We start from the raw sequence: 22209 nt of genomic DNA on the forward strand, positions 1-22209 counted from the left end.
GTTAATAATACCTCCAGATGTGGAAATGTGACTTGTCCTGGGATCACCGGGACACCAACTTATGATCCACCCATATCTGAACCGAAGTGGAAAAGATAAAGAAAAGACTGGCTCAGGACCACCCAAGTCAAATTTTTAGTATACTCTCTTGTGTACACCACTCACTGATTACCCGAGGAGAGTATAAATCAAAGGTACAGAAATTGGGTCTCTGAACACACTTCAGGGAAGAAAGTCCCTAATTGACCAAGAAAAACTCTGCCGCTGAAACTGAATTGTCTTCTTTCCTTTATACATCTGGGGCTTATCTGCAGGATTGCTCACCAAAAACACATCAGTTAATCTTTCTGCAGCGTTATAAACAAATGGCACTTTGTTGGGAAGCTCAATAATCATTTCCCTGAAATACTTTGCTACGTGAACTCTTAGGGAATACAATTTGATGAATGGTCACACAAAGGTCCACTCACTCGAGATCACGTGCACTGAAATCAATTCACAACAGTGGAACTCTTACACCCTCAAGTCCCTCCGACGGTATTACCCCAAGGCTGTGATTTCTGGCCATTCTAAAGGCCTCTCTCTCTTCATGTACCCTGTAAGCTCAAACCCAAGTCTGACCCTCGTTTTCGTCCCCGAGCTTTGAAATCTCTTGCAGTAGACAAAATGTGACAGTATGAGAGCCTCCCCGCTAAGCTTATCCCAGTCAAGCTGTGAGAAACCCAAGTCTGGGTTTCTCCAGGAAGCTGGAGGACAGTGCTTACTTTCCCTCTTCTGCTAATTTTGCAGGTTGTCCAGCGCTCAGCATGAATAAATATGCAGTTCTAAGTGAACTGACAGAATTCTGCAGGAAGACATTGCCATCCGTATTATGTTTCTCATTTAAATTTGTTCTCAAAAATAATACTAAATAGCTCACAGTCACATGAGAATGGTGCTTTCGAGTCAGGAAGACTTGGGGTAAATCATGGCCTGCTACTAGTGCTTCTGTAACGGCAGACAATGCACTGAACCTCTCGGGGACTCAGTTTTCTCAGCTGAGGGCACAGACAGGAACACACACTCTGCAGGGTAGCTGAAAGGACTCAAGGTAATGAATACAGAGTGCCTGGCACATGACAGACTCCCAAAGACAACAGTCATCATCATTGATTGAGACGTACAACCTCTCATCCCAAAACAATTCAGAAGGACCACTTTGAGGGTATCCTAGCATTTGATGCATTTCCATTTAATTAAGCTGTTTTCTTCTATTCCTAAATTTCAATGGTATGTTTTTTAGTTCTTGTAACAAATGAGCAAAATAGCGTTTTCAACACATCGGTATATTTGTGCTTGGTGAAATAATAATGCCACTAAGATCTGTCAAAAGGATCTGGTTTTGGGGCATCTGGGTGGCTCAGTCATTCAGCGTCTGCCTTCGGCTCAGGGCAGGATCCCAGGTTCTGGGATCGAGCCCCGCATCAGGCTCCCTGCTCCACTGGAAGCCTGCTTCTTCCTCTCCCACTCCCCCTGCTTCTGTTCCCTTTCTCGCTGGCTCTCTGTCAAATAAATAAATAAAATCTTTAAAAAAAAAACGGATCTGGTTTTAACGAGCCAATGATGTAGGCAGCAAGCTGACTAGTTAGGGAAACAAGTACCTGGACCCACTGTGATTGTAACAAATCCTCTCTATTTGTGGGAACATCTTCCCTCTTGACAGTTGGCCACTGAAGTGATGTAGAGGATGGTGGAATGTTCTTTGGGTGGACATTGGAGTGCTGTATGGTACCAAATGTTAGAACGAAAGACTGCAAATACTTTTTTGCTTAACTGAACTGCCAGACGGCAGTGTTTTCGAAACTTTTCTACCAGAGCTCAGGGATTTACAGAGTTCACGCCTCAAAAGCCAGCCGTTGAACCCTTGGACAGGCAACAAAAATACTTGGCTGCATCTCTGTTGTTACTATTATTCTGAATTACAGCATTTTCTCTCATTTCCCCCTGTTGAATACAAAGAATTAAAGTGATGATTTTTCTACCTGCTTATCGAAGAAGTATATTTTAAATTAGGGATTTTCAATGTTCACCTGCATTTTAAACTTCAGTGACAATCAGTATGCATTTTGGATTCTGGAATTTTAAGTAAATGTTATTCTATTTTAGAAACTCTTGGTTTATTATGTCAACTCCTGGCAGTCTTTCTAATTATTAGATGTCAGCGGTAACAAAAAATATTTTTAAAAAGTCTTATGCACTGCACACACACACACTGAGGAAAAGATCAACTAAGATTAACAGAAATATAGAACAGGAATTTTGGAGGTATTTCAAGTAACCTTATGGCTGATGTGGCTGGAATAAGAAAAATAATGTTTAACATTTCCATACTTTACATTAAAAAAACAAAGCTGGATTGTCACCTAAAGGAAAGTAGGAGGGGGAGAAATGACAAAAGACCCTCCAAAGTTAAGCGTTGTTTCCCCATCTATCTCCTGAATTAAAGACCCAAGATACTCATGGCCTAAAAAAGTACGTACATGATTCTTTACTAGACATGTAATCCTTTTTTAATTTTCAAGCCAGTCCAAGCATTAACTCTTTCCTGTCCCTATTGTCAGAGTCTCAAGTCCTAGAAATGATGGTAGGAATTAGGGGGTAAATTCCAACTTTCTTTTTTTATTTCCTCCCTTACTCTACATGTGAGATGCCAAATTCACGTCCCCCAGACTCCCCACTAGAGAGGGGTGCACATGAGATAGAGTTTTAAGTGGGAGTCTACTGGCCATTTCTGAGAAAGCTTTTGCTTTCCTGCTACAATCATTCCCCAATTTTCCTTCCCTCTTTTCCTTCTTCCTTTTACCTGAACGCGGATGTGAGGGGCACCTGGGTGGCTCAGTTGGTTAGGAACTGCCTTCGGCTTGGGTCATGATCCCAGAGTCCTAGGATAAGAGTCCCGCATCCGGCTCCCTGCTTAGAAGGGAGTCTGCTTTTCCCGCTGACCCTCTCCTCTCTCATTCTCTCTCTCTCCAATAAATAAATAAAATCTTAAAAAAAATGAATGTGGATGTGATGGCTGGAGCCACAGCAGCTATTAAGAAAAGACCAAGAGAAGGGCTCCTGGGTGGCTCAGTTGGTTAAGTGTCTGCCTTCTGTGCTGGTCATGATCTCAGGGCCCTGGGATCGCAAAATCCATGCCGGGCTCCCTGCTCAGCATGGAGTCTGTTTCTCTCTCTCCCTTTGCCCCTTTCCCCACTCATGCTCTCTCTCTCAAATAAATTTTTTAAAAAATCTAAAAAAAAAAAAAAAAAGATCAAGAAAATAACACAGACTTGGCCTTGGTAGCTTTGAGTTTCTGAACCAACATCTTGTGGATTTCCTGTTGTACCCGCTATACTTTCTTGGTACTGAATGTAACTCCTAACAGATGTACCTCCAAAAGTACAGAGTATTAGATGGCGGTTATCGAGTACTCACTGTGTGCCAGGCACACTGTGAAAACTACTACATTCATTATTTCATTTATTTCTCCTGGCAATCCTGAGAGATATTATTACTTATATCACCCAAATAAGGACATCAAAGCAGAGAAAGTGTCAGGAGCCTGCTCAGGGACACGTGATTAGCAAGGGCTGAAACACACCATATGCTGATTCTGGAGCCTGGCTCTGATCCACTTCACCCCCCCCCACTTTTACTAGAGGAGGGGCCACGAGGGGAAGAGCCACATGAGTGGTGCTTGCAGGGACTGGCTGGCAAACCTCTGCTTAAAAAACGATTGGGGCACCCGGGTGGCTCAGTCAGTTAAGCGTCTGCCTTTGGCTCAGGTCATGATCCCGGGGTCCTGAGATCGAGCCCTACATCGGGCTCCCTGTTCAGTGGGGAGCCTGCTTCTCCCTTTCCTCTCTGCTTGTGCTTTCTGTCACTATCTCTGTCTCTGTCTCTCAAATAAATCAGTAAATAAAATCTTAGAAAGAAATGATCCTCTCCTCACCTGGCATTCCTCACTTTGTATGGATCTCTGCCAGGAGCTGAGAATTGCCCACGGGGTTTTGTCTATCATCCCATCCTTCAAGGGCAAGTAAAAAAAGGAAAAAATAGGAACATAGGAAGAAAAAAGGGAAGGAAAAAGAAAAAATAAGTCAAAGAAATCTAAGAAGGAAGTATAGGAACAGGAAAATGAAGAAAAGAGAGAGAGAAAGAGAAGAAAAATAGTATGGAGCCCATGGAAAAGACAGTGAACAAAAAGGGAATACATCGATAAAGAAGGCAAGGGTAGACGCCAAAATAGAAGCTGAGAGAAAGAAAGACTAGAAGGAGCATAGAGTAGTATTAGCAAAAGCAAAGTTTGCATGAGAGGGAGTCCATTGATATGGGTATGGATCCTGTGGAACTGATAGCCTGGAAAACTGAGTCAATGATGTGGGCACAAATGTAAGAATGTCCCACAATTTTTTTTAAAGCAAAATAATGAAGAGATGAGGAAAGACAAGATGACAGATCTGGAGGCCAGGAAACAGAAACCCACTTCAGGAGACGAGCTTTGTCTGCCTCTGAGGACCGACATGTACTGCGTCTTTACTGCTTACTGACCGGCCGCTCTCGTGCTTTACGGTAATGCACGCAAACCACCCCGTGAGGTCGACTGTTATTATTCCCTGCTTACAGATGTGGAAACTGAGGCTTAGAAAGGTGACCTCTCCCTCCTAAAGTCATGTAACAGCGAGAACAAGAACAGGGCTTTGCATGCAGGTCTCTCCGACTCCAGAGCTCAAGCTCTGAAGTCCGTGGTTGGCTTTGTTGGTCATCAAAATCCTACTTGATTAAAAATGCCCAAGGTAGGCTCAAAGGACTCAGTACGTTTCAGGAAATACTAAGAATTGCATCCCTTACACTCCTCCTGATACACATGTGTGTATGTGTGTGTGTGTGTGTGTATGTGTGTACATATAGGTAATCTCAAGCAAATGAAAAGTATCTTAAAAGCTATTTAGGAATTAAAACAGAATTTCTGTCTTAGGACTCTCTGCAAAGCTCATTTTAGGAGACAATGAAAAAGGACAGTTAAAACCACTGAAAGGAAACAAGCCCGAGAATGTTCTACTATGCTCCTGTCCTTTCCGAGTAAATGCAGAAGACACACATTGGTAGGACAAAGTCAACTAACCTACTTCTCTACAAACACATGCTCTGAAAGCCGACAAAAGAAAACAAATAACCTTAAGATCTGCTTCAGCTGATAAATACGTAAGGCAAAATTAAAACCCCTAGAATGTGTCGTTGTTATGAAAGACCTTCTAATGACTCAAAAATAAATAACAGAGGGAACACTTAATAAGTCTTCTAACATAATTCTTCAGAAAAGACAAGAAAAATAATTGTAGGAAATAAATTAATTAAAACAGCCTGTTGCATAAACCCAGATTATGATATTAAACATGCAGAAATAAGTATAGGTGGGGACAGCAAATTTCATATAGCAAGGAGTCAAAAGGGATAACTCCCTTATTATAAGATATATTTATTTTTAATATTAGCTTTATTTAAAAAATGATATTTAAAAATTATCAACATTATTTTAAAACCATTTTTTTAACCTAAAAAAATAAAATGTAGAAACTAAAAAAGAATGGGCAGAGATCTTTCCACAACACACACACACAAATGTATGGATGGCAAAATTAGTTGCTGACAATACATTTTAGACATAAAAACACTGAAAAGAACAAGGAAGTACAAGTTAGCTGAAAGATAAGTAGTGTCTATAATAAATATCTAACAGGATGAAATGCTTCCATCAAAATGTCTGGATCAAAGACTATAAGAAAAAAGAAGTAACTGAAGGACCCAGACCACTACTCAAGTAATTTAATCCATTTATTTTAGGGGAAAGACTATAAAGGATTTGTTTACATAGTAGATATAATTTAATAATATTAAAACATATCTCCTACAAAGAGTAATTTCTTTTTAAGAATTCATGGATCAGCTAAAGAGCTTTGAAAAAGCTGCTGATACACTGAGCCAAAAGGAAATCTCAATTGCCCTACGGAAAAACAATACCTCACACACCACTAGTGTGGTTGATTATCTAACTTCATTATCTGATCACAATACAGTGGAAAAAAAGGTCAATAACAAATCTCAATAGAGACAAAGTTTGTTAAACACTTAAAAGTATTATTCTCAATTGTCATTCTACCAAAGAGGAAGCCCAAACATCTTGAAAAAGTAATGACAGTCAGCCAAAAGTGTGTTCAGAGGTAAATATGCCGTTTAAAAAAAAATCATACTAATGTAAAAGGAAAAATAAATGAACCATGATTCAACCAATAAGATTAATAAAAGAATGAAGAGTGATTCTAAGGAAGACAGGAAAGATAATAACACAATTAAAAAACAAAGACAAAGGAAAAACAGCATTACTCATTAACAAATCCAAGAGTTGGCCTTTTGGAAAAAAGAACAGCAACAAAACACCGAACAAAGAAAATAATATATAATATATATCTTATGTTAATGTTAGATATATAGTAATTAATTACATTATGCTATAACTAACAAAATATGCCATTATATCACAGTCATCTATATAATATATGTAATCATTAATTAACAAATTTGAAAATCTTAGGAAATGGACATGGTTCTGGAGAATGTAGATAAAAAAATTAAAACTGAAAAATTTATCAAAGAATTACCTCTGAGAAAGGCTTTAGGGACAGATGGTTTCCTTCAAACTTACAAGGACAGGGATCGCAAGTGTCTCCAGAGAGAACAGATGTAAAATTTCACCATTTGTTTTGTGAATTTAACATCACTTGATAGATTAAAAAAACAAAAACAAAAACAAAAAACCTGGCAGAGATAGAGGCAGAGTAGAGACGGGTCAAACCAGGCTGGGTTAGGAAGCTTGACTCTTCATTCACTATCTATGCTACCGTACACTTGAGGAATAAATGGAGGAAAAAAAAAAAGGATACTTCACAAGATTCTCTTTATATTCCGTAAGTACACAATATTAGCTAACTGCTGTAACAATATAGAACACACACATATATACACACATTGTTCAGGTAAAGCAACTACAAATGGCACTCAGGAAAATAAACACAAAGGTATATAAAAAATATTCTAATACTAAACCCGTAGCATACTAAAGTACCAAATTTCATCCGTAATATAAGTGGAAATAATATTTAAAAATCTATTATTCTAACAAACCCAAAAAATAATTCTAGTATGAGGAACTGGACACTAAAAATCTCAACAGACACTGAGAAAAGACCCAAATTCCATTTTTAACAAAACCTTTGTAAAACCAAAAATGCTGCATAGCCCCAGGAAGAAAAGGAAACATTAGCAAAAAGTGAAACAGCGGTTTAAAAAAATCCAGAGAAAACCAGGACCTAGACATTTCGAAAGCTTATTGTCATTCTTGATACTTAATATTTTAAATGGTTAGCTAATATAATAGAAACACTAATCATGACCGTACCAGCTTCCATAATTGTAATACTTTCCAAATGCCCAAATTTATTTCATCCTGGCAACTATCTGGTGATTCCGGGTTATTACCCCAAATTTCAGATGAAGAAACTGAAATTTAACAAGGCCAAGAAACACGATTTTCACCTGTTCAAGGCTACCCAGGTAGTGATGGGGTGGAGGCAGGACTGGAATTTAAGTCAGCCTGACTCCAAAACATAACATCTTAACAACTAGTTTGTACAATGAAGACAAACACAGAAAAAACTCAAATGAACAGAGACAGATATTACTATAGTCAGAAGCCACGTATATATACCGCCCCCCCCACCAAAAAACAAGGTAATCAGTTACAACATAGGAAGAATTAAAGGGGCTAGAGAGAAGGAAAACATACAAAAAATTGTATCTCTGCTCTACATGAGCAATAACCAGTTAAGAGCATAATGGTAACAGCAAAGCATGCAAGTATTTGCTATTCCAAAAAATAAATCTAAACCAAAAAGTGTGGAACTAAGGACAAGCCTGAAATGTTATTTTGCCAATAAAAGAAAGATCTGAATAATTCAGAGGCAGATTTTCTTGAATGGGAAAACCAACTGTTATAAAGAAGCCAAGATTCATACCGTTGTCATAAATTGTCACTCGGACTGTTTTGGGGAACATGGTAAAAGGGTTCTAAATTTTTCCTGGAAAAATAAACTGGTAAAAATGTTTAAAGAAATGTTGAAGAAGTGGAATGATACAGTAATGTCAAAAGAGTTGACAGAATAATAGAAAACTCAAGGGAGACCTTGATAAATTCAATGACTGGAATGCAAAACAAATTGTTTTCGGAGATGGATTACGTAAGAAATGGCATCGAGTAAATGGATCTCTCTAAAAATTCAACTTAGATCCTCATACTGAACGCCAAAATAAATTCCACTTGGTTAGACATTAACACTGTAAAATGAAATGAGCAAACCCTAGATAAAAGTGGCAACTGGTAATTGAGACTTTGAGATGGGAAAGGACTTTCTAACCCGAGCTCTTGAGGCCCATAGATCATCCTGGGGTACAGCAAATCCTCTGCTATATGTACATTTGGGCTCATTTTAGGGTGAAAGCACACATAGCTTTCATGAGCATATATAACATTCTCCAGGAGGTACCAAAAGATGAGTCGTGACTAACTGAAGTATTTATAAAGGACACAGATAATTGACTAATAATAATGAAAGAATAAAGAGACAAGTCCCCTCTGTCAAAACGATCTGAAGCAAACTTGAAAGCAAATGACAAATTGATAAAATACCTGTAATAACTATGGCCGGGGTAATACATGGAGCATACACCAATGAGAAAAACGTTAACAACAAAAAAGATTAGTACGTGATTTGTAGAGGAGTCACAGTGTTACAACCCTTTTCAGTGACCTGGAACCACGTGTCTGAAATTCAATTTGAATATTAGTTCCTAAAATTCAGGAATTTCTCAATGCCCAATTTCCAACAAGTAGACAGAGAATATCACCCACAATGACCTAAAACCTTTTTTTTTTTTTTAAAGATTTTATTTATTCGACAGAGATAGAGACAGCCAGTGAGAGAGGGAACACAAGCAGGGGGAGTGGGAGAGGAAGAAACAGGCTCATAGCGGAGGAGCCTGATGTGGGGCTCGATTCCATAACGCCGGGATCACGCCCTGAGCCGAAGGCAGACGCTTAACCGCTGTGCCACCCAGGCGCCCCGACCTAAAACCTTCTTGATTCTAATATTGCTTGACCGTGTCAGACAAAGCATTATGTAGTTAAAATGGATGGTAAAAAACTAACGGAGGAGGGGAGACCAAATGAACAACAGGATCTGAAGGGAAGGTGACAGACAGATTGAAGACGTATAATAAAGTAGGAAATAGCATAAAACAGTTGCTGAGTTGCTGAAAGTTGTGTAGGGAGACTTTTGATTTTTGTTTCTATATTTCTGTGTGCTTTATATTCTCTCTCTCTCTCTCTCTTTTTTTTTTTTTTACAATGGATATGTATTATTTTGGTGATAATAATCTAATTTTTAAATGGTTCTACTGCTAACAATATTGGTGGTGATGGGTTTGCTCTTTTGGGATCTTTCAGTGTCAAATATTTTAGTGCAAATGAAATCAATGGAAGATTGGTAACTTAATTTTGCCAAACCAGGACAGGATCATTTCATACAATCGAGAAAATTTTATACCAAAATAATACATAATTTCCAAATAAGCCACTTAAAAATTAAAACAAACAAACAACAACCTCTATTTTTAAAATAACCTACATTACATTACCAATAGTATTCTCCTTTGCCTGGTGATTCTTGAACACTCTCGCTAAATAGCATCTCTACAGACCAGATGGTCTCTGGGCAACCTTCCAATGTTATGATTTCTCAGACAAACTGATCACAAGTATTTTATATTTCAGATATGGCGTTGCCTATAATGGAGAGTTTTAGCACAATGAAAATTATAGAATTGAATACATCTGCTATGGCAATGAGGCTATTAGATGTCAACTCCAATGGCACCTAAATTCAGAGCGATGAGTAAGAATGCAGCATGACTAATACGATCACTCCCAGATCATGCTCTCTCCAGGAAGCTCCCTCTTATACTCTTTCAGGTTGGTTATAAAGGTTTCCCATAGCCAAATAACAAGCAGACTCCTCTGAGAGGCTGCCTTCAATCTCCCTCAATTCTCCTCCCTCCTCCCAACGTTCCCTGGGTTGTGTACCGAGTTCTTCAGATAAACTAGTGTGCCCACCAAAAATAGAAAATTAAGGAGCGCCTGGGTGGTTCAGTCAGTTAAGCATCCAACTCATGGTTTCAGCTCAGGTCATGATCTTGGGGTTGTGAGATCAAGCCCTGCATTTGGCTCTGCACTGGGCGTGGAGCCTGCTTAAGATTCTCTCTCTCTCTCCCTCTGCCCCTACCCTCCTCTAAACATGAAAAAAAAATAGATAATTAAAGCTTTCACTGGATTCTGGATGAACAATTTTAAACTTTGAAGGGATGTCGAGTTTTCAATCATGTATGGGCATATTTGGTAGAAATAAAAAAATACGGATTATTTCTCCTTTTCATTTGGCCTTCTGTTACCTAAGGTTTGGTCATGATTTCAAGCACCATTGGATAAAAAAGGATGAAACTCAGTTAATGCTGCAAACGATAACTCAGTAAAAACTCATAGAAAGCTCTGAGAAACAAACTGAAGACTTCGGAGGGGAGGGGGGTGGGAGAATGGGATGGGCTGGTGATGGGTAGTAAGGAGGGCACGTATTGCCTGGCGCATTGGGTGTTATACGCAACTAATGAATCATCGAACTTTACATCAAAAACCAGGGATGTACTGTATGGTGACTAACATAATAAAAAAAAAAAAGAAAGCAAATTTAAGTTCGATCACCTTTATGTCTCCGCATTCAGCAAAAATGCTATCATCTCGTTGGTGGCCCTACCTAATCCTTTCCTTGTTTGCCGTTATGCACCCTTCCCTACTCTTAGCCCACCAGCACTTTCTAGCCCAGTATCATCCTTTATTTTTTCTTTCAGAGCACTCAGTGTCAGATGTAATGAACTTCTATGCCTCCCTTAGCTGGAATGCATGTTCTCTGGGAGCCAGGTTCAAAGCATCACATGCATTTGGGGTGAACCTGCCATCCTGGCATCTGAGGCATGGAGCATCCATGTCCTGCTCATATGTGTATTCTAGTTCTAAGCACGGTGCCAGACCCACATGGAGTTACATCAGAATCCTGAGGCTAAAGATTGCAACCATGACTGTAAGTGTATCACAATTTCTGAGATGGGGAAAAAAGTGTTTCAAAAGAAAGAGATGATGGTAACAAGCATGACTCAATTAAGTATTTCTTGAATGAATCAGTCAACATGTAGAGTTAAAACTAAATTTGTTGGCATTTATACCCCTCTAACTACAGCTACCTAAATAGATACCTATTCATACTTTTGAATAACTAAAGGAGACTTCCTTCTCTCCACGGATTGAGTCCCTCATTATGTGAATATCTGATTGCCTACTATGTGCCCAATATTGTTCTTGGTGCTACTGGGGCTACCGTACACACTCACTTTGAAGACACCTACTGGCTAGGGAGGGAGGGGTTTCTTCCTGTGATCTATGGACCACTTGTGATTGAATCACCCAAACTATATGGAGGGCTTCAAAATCTGCTTTTAAAAAAAAAGATTTTATTTTTAAGTAATCTCAACACCCAACATGGGGCTTGAACTCACAATCCCGAGATCAAGAGTCAGATGCTCTGCCGACTGAGCCAGATAGGTGCCCTCAAAATCTACATTTTTTTTTTCAAAGATTTTATTTATTTATTTGATGGAGAGAGAGACAGCCAGTGAGAGAGGGAACACAAGCAAGGGGAGTGGGAGAGGAAGAAGCAGGCTCCCAGCAGAGGAGCCTGATGTGGGGCTCGATCCCATAACGCCGGGATCACGCCCTGAGCTGAAGGCAGACGCTTAACCGCTGTGCCACCCAGGCGCCCCAAAATCTACATTTTTAAACAAGATTCTGTATGACTCATACATACTAAAGCTGAAAAAAAAAATAATCTTCAGAGTATAGAATCCCTCTTTTTCTATAAAGTCCTCCTCAATCATCCCTATTCAAAGTTTTGTCACCCTTCTCTATACTCATGGCCCTTACACTTCATGGCAGCCATTTGCAATTAAGCCTGTTTTGTTACAGCTCCTACAGCAGAAAGCTGATGTGGTGTAATAGTGCGTTCTGGTGGCACGTCACCTTGAGTTCCATTTCTAGATCTACCGCTTGCCACCTGGATAAAGTTGTAAGCTGCTTCCCACATCTGAAATAGGGAGCTAATGCCTATCTTATAGCACTGCTTTGAGGACTAAGTAAGATAACCAAGGAGAGCACACAGCTCAGTATTTGGCACAGAGCAAGCGTTCTGTGAATGCTGACTGCTGTTTTTATTTTCCATCATTTTATTTTTTGATTTTACCTTTTTGCCCTCTGATGCACTCTTTCCACACTCAAGTGAGGTCAATGGCAAGAATATCCCATCCGGCATATTGCGGTCGGGGGTATTATGACTTTACGGGTTAGAAAGACACTACCAGGCTTCACAGGAATATTGTTTTTCCGGGATATGTAAAGAACACAGAACTTTACTTCACCTTAGTCACACGTAGGGTTACTCAGTAAGGTCCAGAATCATCACAAAGAGAGAAACGAAAATCCAAGATGGCAAGAAATAAGCCAATCTTCTACACACAAAATGTCTTTCTTTTTGTGTGCAGGTTGTTTTCTGGGTAGCCCAGGTTACTTCACTACGAATTTGTTGCTTCGAGCTTTTGATAAATCAAATGCCATCGTCGACTTGCTGAGGTCAGAATGAATAAATCTTGCATGCTAGTCTGTCATTTCCACTTCTCTTCTTTACATTTCTCTCATACTGATGGCAAAATATATTATGATTCTTCAAAAACAGAGTAAAAAGAATGCTGGAATCAGCTAAACACAAAATAATAATAGTGTCACTAGGAACAATTATCTTCTTCTGAACAAATGACACAAAAATATACAAGTAAAAAACAATTAGAGGTTAAGATAACGTGACCATATATAAGACCGATTGAAAACTCAGGAAGACCTGGTGTAAAAAGAGGGTTGAGTTTTAACTGCATATCAATACAGAGTTGAGGAATATATCTGAGAATGTTCAAATACAAAGACAGTGATATTTGATGAAGCCATACAGTAAGTCACTTTGCAGAATGTTCTGAAATATGCTTTGATTAAAGTGATTAAGTCAGCAAACTATGGTGCGAAACTATAACGGACCCGGGCGGGGGGGGAAGCAGCTTCTTTTATTCTTAGCAAGAAAAATTATATTTGATAGTATTTGGGGTGTTACCATAGACACTATCAAGAACAAAAATTTCTAGGCAATGAATAAAATCCACAAACCCTCAAGAGAATAAATTTAAATACTAAATTTTACATACTTCTTAAAGAACCCACTAACCGTGTTCTAAGCAATCTTACGGGGTAACTGCATGAAAGTCGATTTGCTACTAACGCCTTATTTAAATGAAAGGACGTGGAGGTAGATGAGCAATTTATAATGTAAATAAATCCCTATTCCTTCTTTTCTCTCCTTCTAAAATGTAAATTGTCTCAGTCATTTATAACAACCTTGATCTTAGTGAAAACCATTTTCTAAGATTTAAGTAATAAATTACTGGGGGAGACGACGCACCAAAGCACAGCCAGTAATTCTAAGAGAAACTGGCTACTGGCTATGGATTTTGTTCCAAGACCCGGAGGCCCAGAGATCTAGTCCCATGGGTGTTTATGCTTCTTTTAATCCTCCGAATCCCATGGAAAGAATAAAGGGTATCTATTTCAATAACTGGGACACAATCTACCCAAGAGCTCCACTAAGGAACTAGACCTCAGCCTTGAGTTTTTCTTTTCCCCTAAAGCACGTTATTGTAATTCATTCCCTGTTTGCTGGATCAGATCTATCCACTTCTTTCTGTCTCCATCATCACCCTCCTGACCAGGCTACCCTAATCTCTCCTGAACTATGGTACTAGCTGCCGGAATGGTACCTGCTTTGCTCCTACACCAAGAGTTCTTAAAAGAGAAGCTGGAATGAGCTTTACAAATTTTAATCAAATCATGTCTCCCTCCTTAAAAGATTCCATAGACCTCTATCATGCTTACTTACTATGATGCCCTATGTGATCTGGACTTTTCCAAACCCTCAGCTCACACTAGCCACGCATATCTTCCTATTTCTCAAACCCAGTAACCTTGTTCCAACTACGAGGTCTTCCCAACTTGCTCCTCCCTCCCCCTGCAATGCTCAGTGCAGCTCTCTACCCGTGAGCCTTCTTCTATTTCAGGTCTCAGCTAAAATGTCACCTCTTCCAAAAGGTCTCTCCATTATCACTCGAGATAAAATGGCTCCCTTCATCAAATTACTCTCCATTACTCTACACTGTGTTGTTCTTAGTACTTATCATTTGGTTTGCGAGGACAAAAATTCCATGTCTGTCAACCCACCATTCAATTCACAATGTCTAGTGTAGGAACTGACAACGAGTAGACCATTAATACACATCTACTGAATGGATGGATGATTCCATCTAAGCTCAACGTTACCAACACCCATATTCTCTTTACACACTTTTCAAAGATGAGAAAAATGATATTAGAAGTTTCCTTCCAAAATCCCTTCTCACACACTACCACTGCCCCCCGGCCCCCCCGGCTTAAACCAAGGGAAGCTTTCTACATTGTTATTTTCTCAACGTGGTATCATTGTTTATAGATTTCTCAGGCATGGTGTCCTTTGAGATGGAATTCTTGTCAAGATGGTGGAGAGGTTGGCATATTATAGATAATGATATAATTACTATAAAAGGAGTCAAATCCCAGAGGACACCGGAAGGGTCTTTCCCACTTCAATCTTCAAGTGATCCTGCCTAGGTGAAATCACAAATGAGACATTTCTAACGTGAGACATTTCTAATGTAAGAGATGACGCCTGGCAAGAAAAAATGCTGGGGATTGCAACTAAACCGAGAACTACTCTTCTTAAGACGCAATCTTTATTATTACAGTAATAAGAGCAAAATACGTTCAGCGAGTCATCTATTTTTGAAAATAAAGCTAAGCAAAGGCAGCGGCTAACAATCACCTGATCGCTTCTCTGTCAGTCTCCCGGGGACTCAACTATCCATCTCTTCTTCGTTTCCTCACCTCAGGAAGGGGATAGAAAACATCGGGCTAAATCTCAAGACGCTACAAGGCGAAGGAGCCTCCTGCCCGGGGCTATCCCAGCAATACAGGACACCTCTGGAAGCTCCATTGTTTTAAGCCATTAACCACTAGTTAGGTACAAAGTCGAGTCCAGTGAAAATTGGCTTCCACATAATTTGAACTCGGAAAGTGCTAGAGGACACCGTGTATTGTCTGTGTGTGTGTAGACATAACAAAGCTATTTTCATGCACGGTGCTGGCAGAAGGCCCACGCTAACTGCTCTGTGGGTCTGGTTACAATTATTTCGCTATAGGGAATCATCCAGGACAGTACATCCCTTCTCTGTCCGCCGGGCCTCAAGTGGGAATGTGCGCTGTTTTTACCTCACGAACCTCTTCAGCTCTCCTCCCTGATCACATTTTAAGTCTCTCCACCCTCCTCATGCTACGGATCCCAGCCCTTCATGCCAGAAATCTCAGCTAAACGCTAAGCCCAAACTACAACACTGCAGTACTCAAGAAACTCTGAGAGTATGGGGGCAAAGGGACAGTGTTCACTCTGTCCTTACCCTTGTAATTCTGCAGACTCTGGGCACATGGCCTGTATTCCCACTCTTTGTGCATGTCTTTCTGAAGTTCTAAGTGAAGTAAGTAACACGCTCCTAAAAGGAAAGAGTTGGTATGTTCTCTGCTCTTTTACCCCAACAACCAAATGCATTTGCCGCCCCGCCCACTGCTGCATTTCGTGCAGGGGAATGTGGCCCTTGGGAGAATTTCTGATGGAACATTTTATCCTGAAATGTGTTTTTAATTAAGACAAGACAAAGAAGATAAGAAGAGTTTACAAGCTATCAGGCCTAAGATGCTAACCGCAATATTTAGAAATGTGTATGTCTATCGAGTCCTTCTTCTATGGGCCTCCCTGCAAGATGGTCAGTTCTAGATCTCTGAAGCCCCTCCATGAGTTACTGTAAGTCAGCTTCTTAAAAACTCCAGGCACCATCTCAACTTTCCCAGGTATTAACTTCTCGTAATAATCGAATGTCAAACATTTGGAGCATTTCCTCCTATTTTTCCTCCATTGGAAACATACATAGGTGAGACAGAGCTTATAATGAAAGGTAGAGCAAAGGCATACAGTGATGGATCAGGGGGAACTGCATACCATTTATACAGATGGACTTTGTAGGTTTATAAGAAATGCAGACGGTAAGTTTAATTTCCCGAGAAAAGAATTTTCAGGATGGTTTTTCTGAAATCAACAGCATATGGTGTGAATCATCTTGGGGCTCAGCACATCTTTAATTCTTCACACAATGACCTTTCCATGTCTCACATTATCCCTTCCACTAAAGATCAAAGGGAGAGGGGCTTCTCTTGGAAGCTAAGGGAGGGAATAACATCATGTCTTTATTTTACCCGAGTTAAGCTCGGTTCTAAGGAACAATAAGTAAACTGGGTAAGGGGAGGTTTGAGGTGGCGTGGGGAGAAGACACTAATCAACACCAGTGAGAGGAACTGAAGGATAAAAATAATGAATACATGAAATTGAGCAATTCTGTTCACCTCGTTTCCCTGGTACAAAAAATAAGGAGGTTGAACTAGACAGACTGAGCTAATGTTTGTGTGGAAATGACCTTTTGCAAAACACTGTGCTTAGATGTCACAGAGGATATAAAAGTGTCGTGGAGCCAATGTTCCAAGTTGGATCATGGAGGCTGGCCATTTCTCTTTCTGGCCAAAGCCTGCATGCTCCCCCAAAATGATTGCATTGGCTTTCTTAAACATTTTGTGAATATATGTTAGTGTAAACTGAAAGCAAGTGACATGTTTTTACAAATATTTGAATTATGTCCTGCCTAATTCACTTAGCATCTAATATGATGCTTTTTTTTTAAAGTATGAACTAGATCTTTGTTATATGCATAGAAATAAATACTGCAGGGTACAATCCTTGGTCTCAAGGAATTTAAGCCTCGTTTGGAAGAGAATACATACAAAAACATCTGTAGTACAACAATAAACTAAGTTACTTAGTACTATATTCTCTCTCTATACATTCTATAACCTGTGTTCTTCAAACACGTATATATGTTCCAACAATACCTTTGAACTAGGGGAGAACAGAGAGGTAATCTAGCCTACCTAGAGAAGTGTGTACAGTAGCCCAAGGAGCTACCGAGCCAGCAAACCAGAAGCAGCAAATATTTAATATATTCCAGGTGTATTTCTAGTACAGAATGACTGCTGCCACCCCAATTTGTGTATTTCCTGAAGTTAGGTCCAGATACAGGAGATGTTCTCAAAGGAAGGTATCCCTGAGGCCCCTGAGATATGAAATCTGAGGAAAACGCTTCTAGGTCACTTAAAACAAGGATTTATGGAATATTCTATGTATCAGTAGCCTCCTTCTCAAAGTCCTAAATCATTTTAGAAATTGCTACCCGACTCAGTCCCTTTTATTGACCATTCACTGTGCAACATTTCTGGGTTGCTGAATACATATTATTCAGATTTCCAATGAAAGACCATTTGCAACTTAAGGCCAAAAGGTTTCTTTGGTAAACTTAAATTTTGAATGTCCTGAGCTAATGCTGGGAACTGAACATACAAAAAAGACTCCATTAAACCAGCTTCTTGTTGCTGATAGTTACAGACACAGGTCAGGGAAACTTTCAGTAAAACACAATATAAGAAACTGAACGGTAGGGGCGCCTGGGTGGCTCAGTCAGTTAAGTGTCTGCCTCTGGCTCAGGTCATGATCTCAGGGTCCCACATTGGGCTCTCTGCTCGGCGGGGAGCCTGCTTCTCCTTCTTCCTCTGCCCCTCCCCCTGCTCATGCTCTCTCTCTCAAAGTCTTCAAAAAAAAAAAAAAGAATCGAAACAGTATATTTTTATGAATATCAATTATTTCAATTTTTGTTTTATAAACCATTTTATAGGACACATCACTTGCTAACAGCTGTCTTTTCTCTTCCCAGGGGGCTAGAAAACTAGAATGTATATGTTAGCATCAAGATGCAAGGCTCTTTATACACGTGACCTGGTGTTCTTGTAGGCTGCTTACCTAAACCTGTTAGTCATGTTCCACTACTTTCTTCATTTAAGGACACTCATTTTACTAGAACTTTCTGAGTTAGGCCATACAGAAACACATCACTTGAAGAAGCAACGGCCCAAATGATAATTAGTTCACTCGTAATCACTGATTACATATTCCCTCTTCGCTTCACTGAAAAACCCGATAGTTCCTCCCAAATCCACAAACCTCCAAAACCTGAAATAGTATAAACCTCTGAACTCATACATACGTGACACGAGCACCCCAACACAAAAAGTGTGCCCCCCTCTTTTAAGAGCACAGTTTTTTTCTCTTATTCTGACACCGCTTACAGTTTTTCGAAAGGTAAGAAATGTACAGCGTTCGGTGCCCTGGCAACATCTTTGGCGGCAGAAGGAAAAGTGCCGGATTTACTAGAAAGGCGAAGTGTGCGATCAGGCTGTCAGAGGCAGCTGGAGAGAAGAGGCTCCAACCCAGGAAAAGCGGGAACGGCGGCGGCGTTTTAGAGGCTCTCAGAATCCTTCCGGTCTTGGGAGGAGAACCCTCGTACCTGAGGGTCTGGGGTGTGCTACGGTGCAGTCTGTTACAACACACGATCTCACACACTCGTGGGAAGAGGAGGGCGGGGGGTGGGAGGGGTCTGTCCCCTGAGCTGTCACAGCGGAGTTCACTCATGCCCAAGCTTTTGTTGAGCGGGGGTAAGAGATCTGCACACTTGAAGCTGATCTGTCTCTCTGCTTTGTATCTGTTTTTGTTTTCTTTTCTCTTAGATTCCTAAGAAGGTGTTTTTGGGTTTTTTTTTCTTTGTTTAGGGTAAAAGCTTTGAGGGGAGGGGAGCAAGCAGGATCAGAATGGCAGCGAGGCCAACGGCTGCAGCAGCCCCGAGAACGATCTACTCTTCTACCGATGCAGGCCAGCACCTGCTGATGCAAAGAAAGCAGGCTGCGGGGCGCTCGGGAGCTGGGAGCGTTCCCGGGGTACAGACTGCAATCGAGTGACCCTACGAGAAGCGAGGCTGCTTCCCTCAAGGGCATGAAGAGTTGGGCCATGCCAGTAAGCAGGGGTTCTTCACGCCAACGCTGAGCCTCATCGGTCCTCAATGACCTGAGCGGGGGACGCGGGTCTCAAGTGTGGCAGTATCCTGGGGCGTAACTTGGCCTCGCTCTGCCTCTCTCTCCTCTCCCCTTTCGAGGGACTGTCTTGTAGATCAGACTTCTCAGCTTGTGAGAGGAGAGGCTGAATCTCCAAATACCAAGGTCCAAGTGGTGTTAAGTACTAGGATAAGGGGAGATCCCCGGGGAGGGGGTGCGGGGGCTGCTGAGCGCGTGAGGTGTGTTTGCAAGGCTTAGGCTTAGCGCTTGAACAACTTCAGCCTCCGCGTGCTGTCATTCGAGCTCCTGGCTCCGATTTCTTAGTTCCACACACGTCTTACTCACGCGAGAGGCTCACGGCTTATTGACCCCAGTTGGTCATCCAAGTCTGACCCATTCTTTTAATACTCAGATGTCTTTCTCCTCACCTCCACCTTCACTCAGAGGCAAAGGTGGGCCTGTAGAACAAGCCAATGGCGTTAAGAGGCCAGGCTTATCCTTTCTTATTTTATCAAACGACTGACCATCTACTCTGGCCCCATGATCAAACTGTACTGCTTAAAATCTTAACCTATGGTGGAGTTTTCCAGGTAGAGTCTCCCGCAACCTTCCTTCCACCCGTCGCAGTTGTGGCAAAAATGAGTCTTTAAAAATACTCAAAATGCAAAGAAAGAGAAAACAGATGAAGACTTTCAGGGTGTTCCCAGCCCCAGAGCGAACTCATCCAACTAAGTGGGTTCTTTGGGGCCCAAACATAGGATTTTCCATTTGAGCTTAAATAGTGGTCAAAAGAATTGTTGAAATCTTAGTTTTATAGTAATATCCCGAGGAACTGAGCATGGCGTAGGGCTATAGCCACAGACAGGGCACTTGGTTGCTCAGTTTGAGATGACAACTGTTTTTTGGGGGGGAATGGGGAGGTGCAGGAGAAATTCCTGACCTTTTTTTCCCTTCAATATTTTGTGCATCAGAAAATACTCCTGAGAAACACCCCAGAATTTCAGGATGAAAACAACGTATTTTCAAAAATCCCATCAACAGTGACCCACTTAAAAACAGACAATGAGTGGAGACTTCCGGGGTCAGAACTGCCCAGTGAAAAGTTGTCACGTGAGAATTTAATAGGGTAAGGGCAAGTTTTCTGCTACACCCCAACTTTCACCACTTTAAAAGACATAATATGCTGAAATGATTAATATTTAACCTCATGAAAAAGGGAGAAGTACACACATTTGTGGGAAGCTGGGCATCCCTTAGCACCAATGCTTCGGCAAGAGGCCAACAAGAGACTCGACACCTGCTACGTCCTGAATGTCTCTGTCCCCACAAAATTCGTATGTTGAAACCTATTGTCCATCGTGATGGAACTAGGACGTGGGGCCTTTTGGGAGGTGATTAGATCGGGAGGGTAGAGCCTTCATGAGTGGGGTTACTACCCTTCTAAGAGCCCCCAGAGAGCGCCCTTACCATGCCCCTTCCTGCTGCCATGGGACCTACCTAGGAAGTGGCCTTCACCAGACACCGAATCTGCCAGTATCTTGATTTTAGACTTCCAGGCCTCCACCAAAAGGGGAAATAGATGTCTGTTGTTTATAAGCTACTTCATATATGGTATTTTGCTATAGTGTTCTGTGCAGACAGGGGCAGCCCACATCCGGGGCTGTGTTCTTCTGCCTGTCTTACTCCAAGGCTTTCCATGGCTTATAACTTGCTCTTTCCACATTACGTTAAGGCCCGACTGCCTTAACACAGGTCCCTGCCTTAAAGAGGGGCAGCTGTAAACGTACTGAGAATGAGCCAGAACCTTTCTCATTGAAGTACCCGAGTCTCGTCATGATTCTTGTGCTCTTTTCCTGTCACCTGCTATTGCTGTACGTCAGGGTACGACTCAATCAAAGGATCTTTCCCTTCCTCCCTCGGGCAGGGGTGCAAGGCTATTTTTGGAAAAACACTTACGTTATGACTTCAGTTGCTTTTATGGTCCTCTTGTAGGAGGGTGTCAGAGTGCAGGCCCACAGTCCCTTTGCTAAAATCCTTGGACCTGATGCGTTTGGAATTCAAAATTTTTTCAGGTATGGCATCCAGAGCACATATGACACAAAACTTCCAGTGGGGGGGGGGGATCTAAGCCAGCACCTCATAATCCAATCCATTCATATTTCTGCAGTAAAATGCATGAATTTTCACAACAAAGGCCGTAAAAGGCCTCAAACCCAGTTTGGCGCAAGCTTGGCCATCAAGGAGTTTGTGTGTCGAGTTTGCAAAAGAACTTTCAGTTTTCTGGGCATTTTGGATTTTGAAATGGAGGGTAAGAGAGTGTAGATCTGTAGAAGGTTTTGAAAGAATTAAAATCAGTGACATCAAAGAGTTAAGGCACCAAATCTGTTGGTGCTTACGGCAAGAAGAGAGGAGACCTACTGCTCTTTCAAAGGGATCTTTCAGACACAGAATTTGACCACGTTGAACAAGATTAAAGGTAGATGGGTTGTTCCTGTCCCTGCACTTTGGCCATATGACCTTGACACATTCTGTCCCCCAGAGGGAGCGCTGTTGTCATGGAATCTAAGCTGCTTCTCTCTTCCTCAGAGAAAGGGCCCCCGACTGCTCTGAGACTCACAGGAACATTCCCAGACTAGAATAAAAACCTCAACAAGGCAAGAGTGTTGGAGCCAATTGGCACGCTTGCACTATGACTCCATAATAAAGTAATTACACAGTTTGATTTTTTAAGGATATAAAAACCAAAAAAAAAAAAGTGTTTTTTTTCCCCTTCATATAGGGAAAATAATTCTTTTTAAAACTCTCATCTT

General features: G+C 41.0%; 1 protein-coding gene across 2 annotated transcripts in view; it reads right to left on the bottom strand.

Annotated features, from left to right (window-relative positions):
• PCSK5 (proprotein convertase subtilisin/kexin type 5) overlaps positions 1–22209 on the bottom strand; it is a 456163-nt gene that overhangs the window by 227290 nt on the left and 206664 nt on the right. The window lies entirely within an intron of this gene.

Source organism: Ursus maritimus, unplaced genomic scaffold (assembly GCF_017311325.1).
Source record: "Ursus maritimus isolate PB19 unplaced genomic scaffold, ASM1731132v1 scaffold_34, whole genome shotgun sequence".
NCBI lineage: Eukaryota > Metazoa > Chordata > Mammalia > Carnivora > Ursidae > Ursus > Ursus maritimus.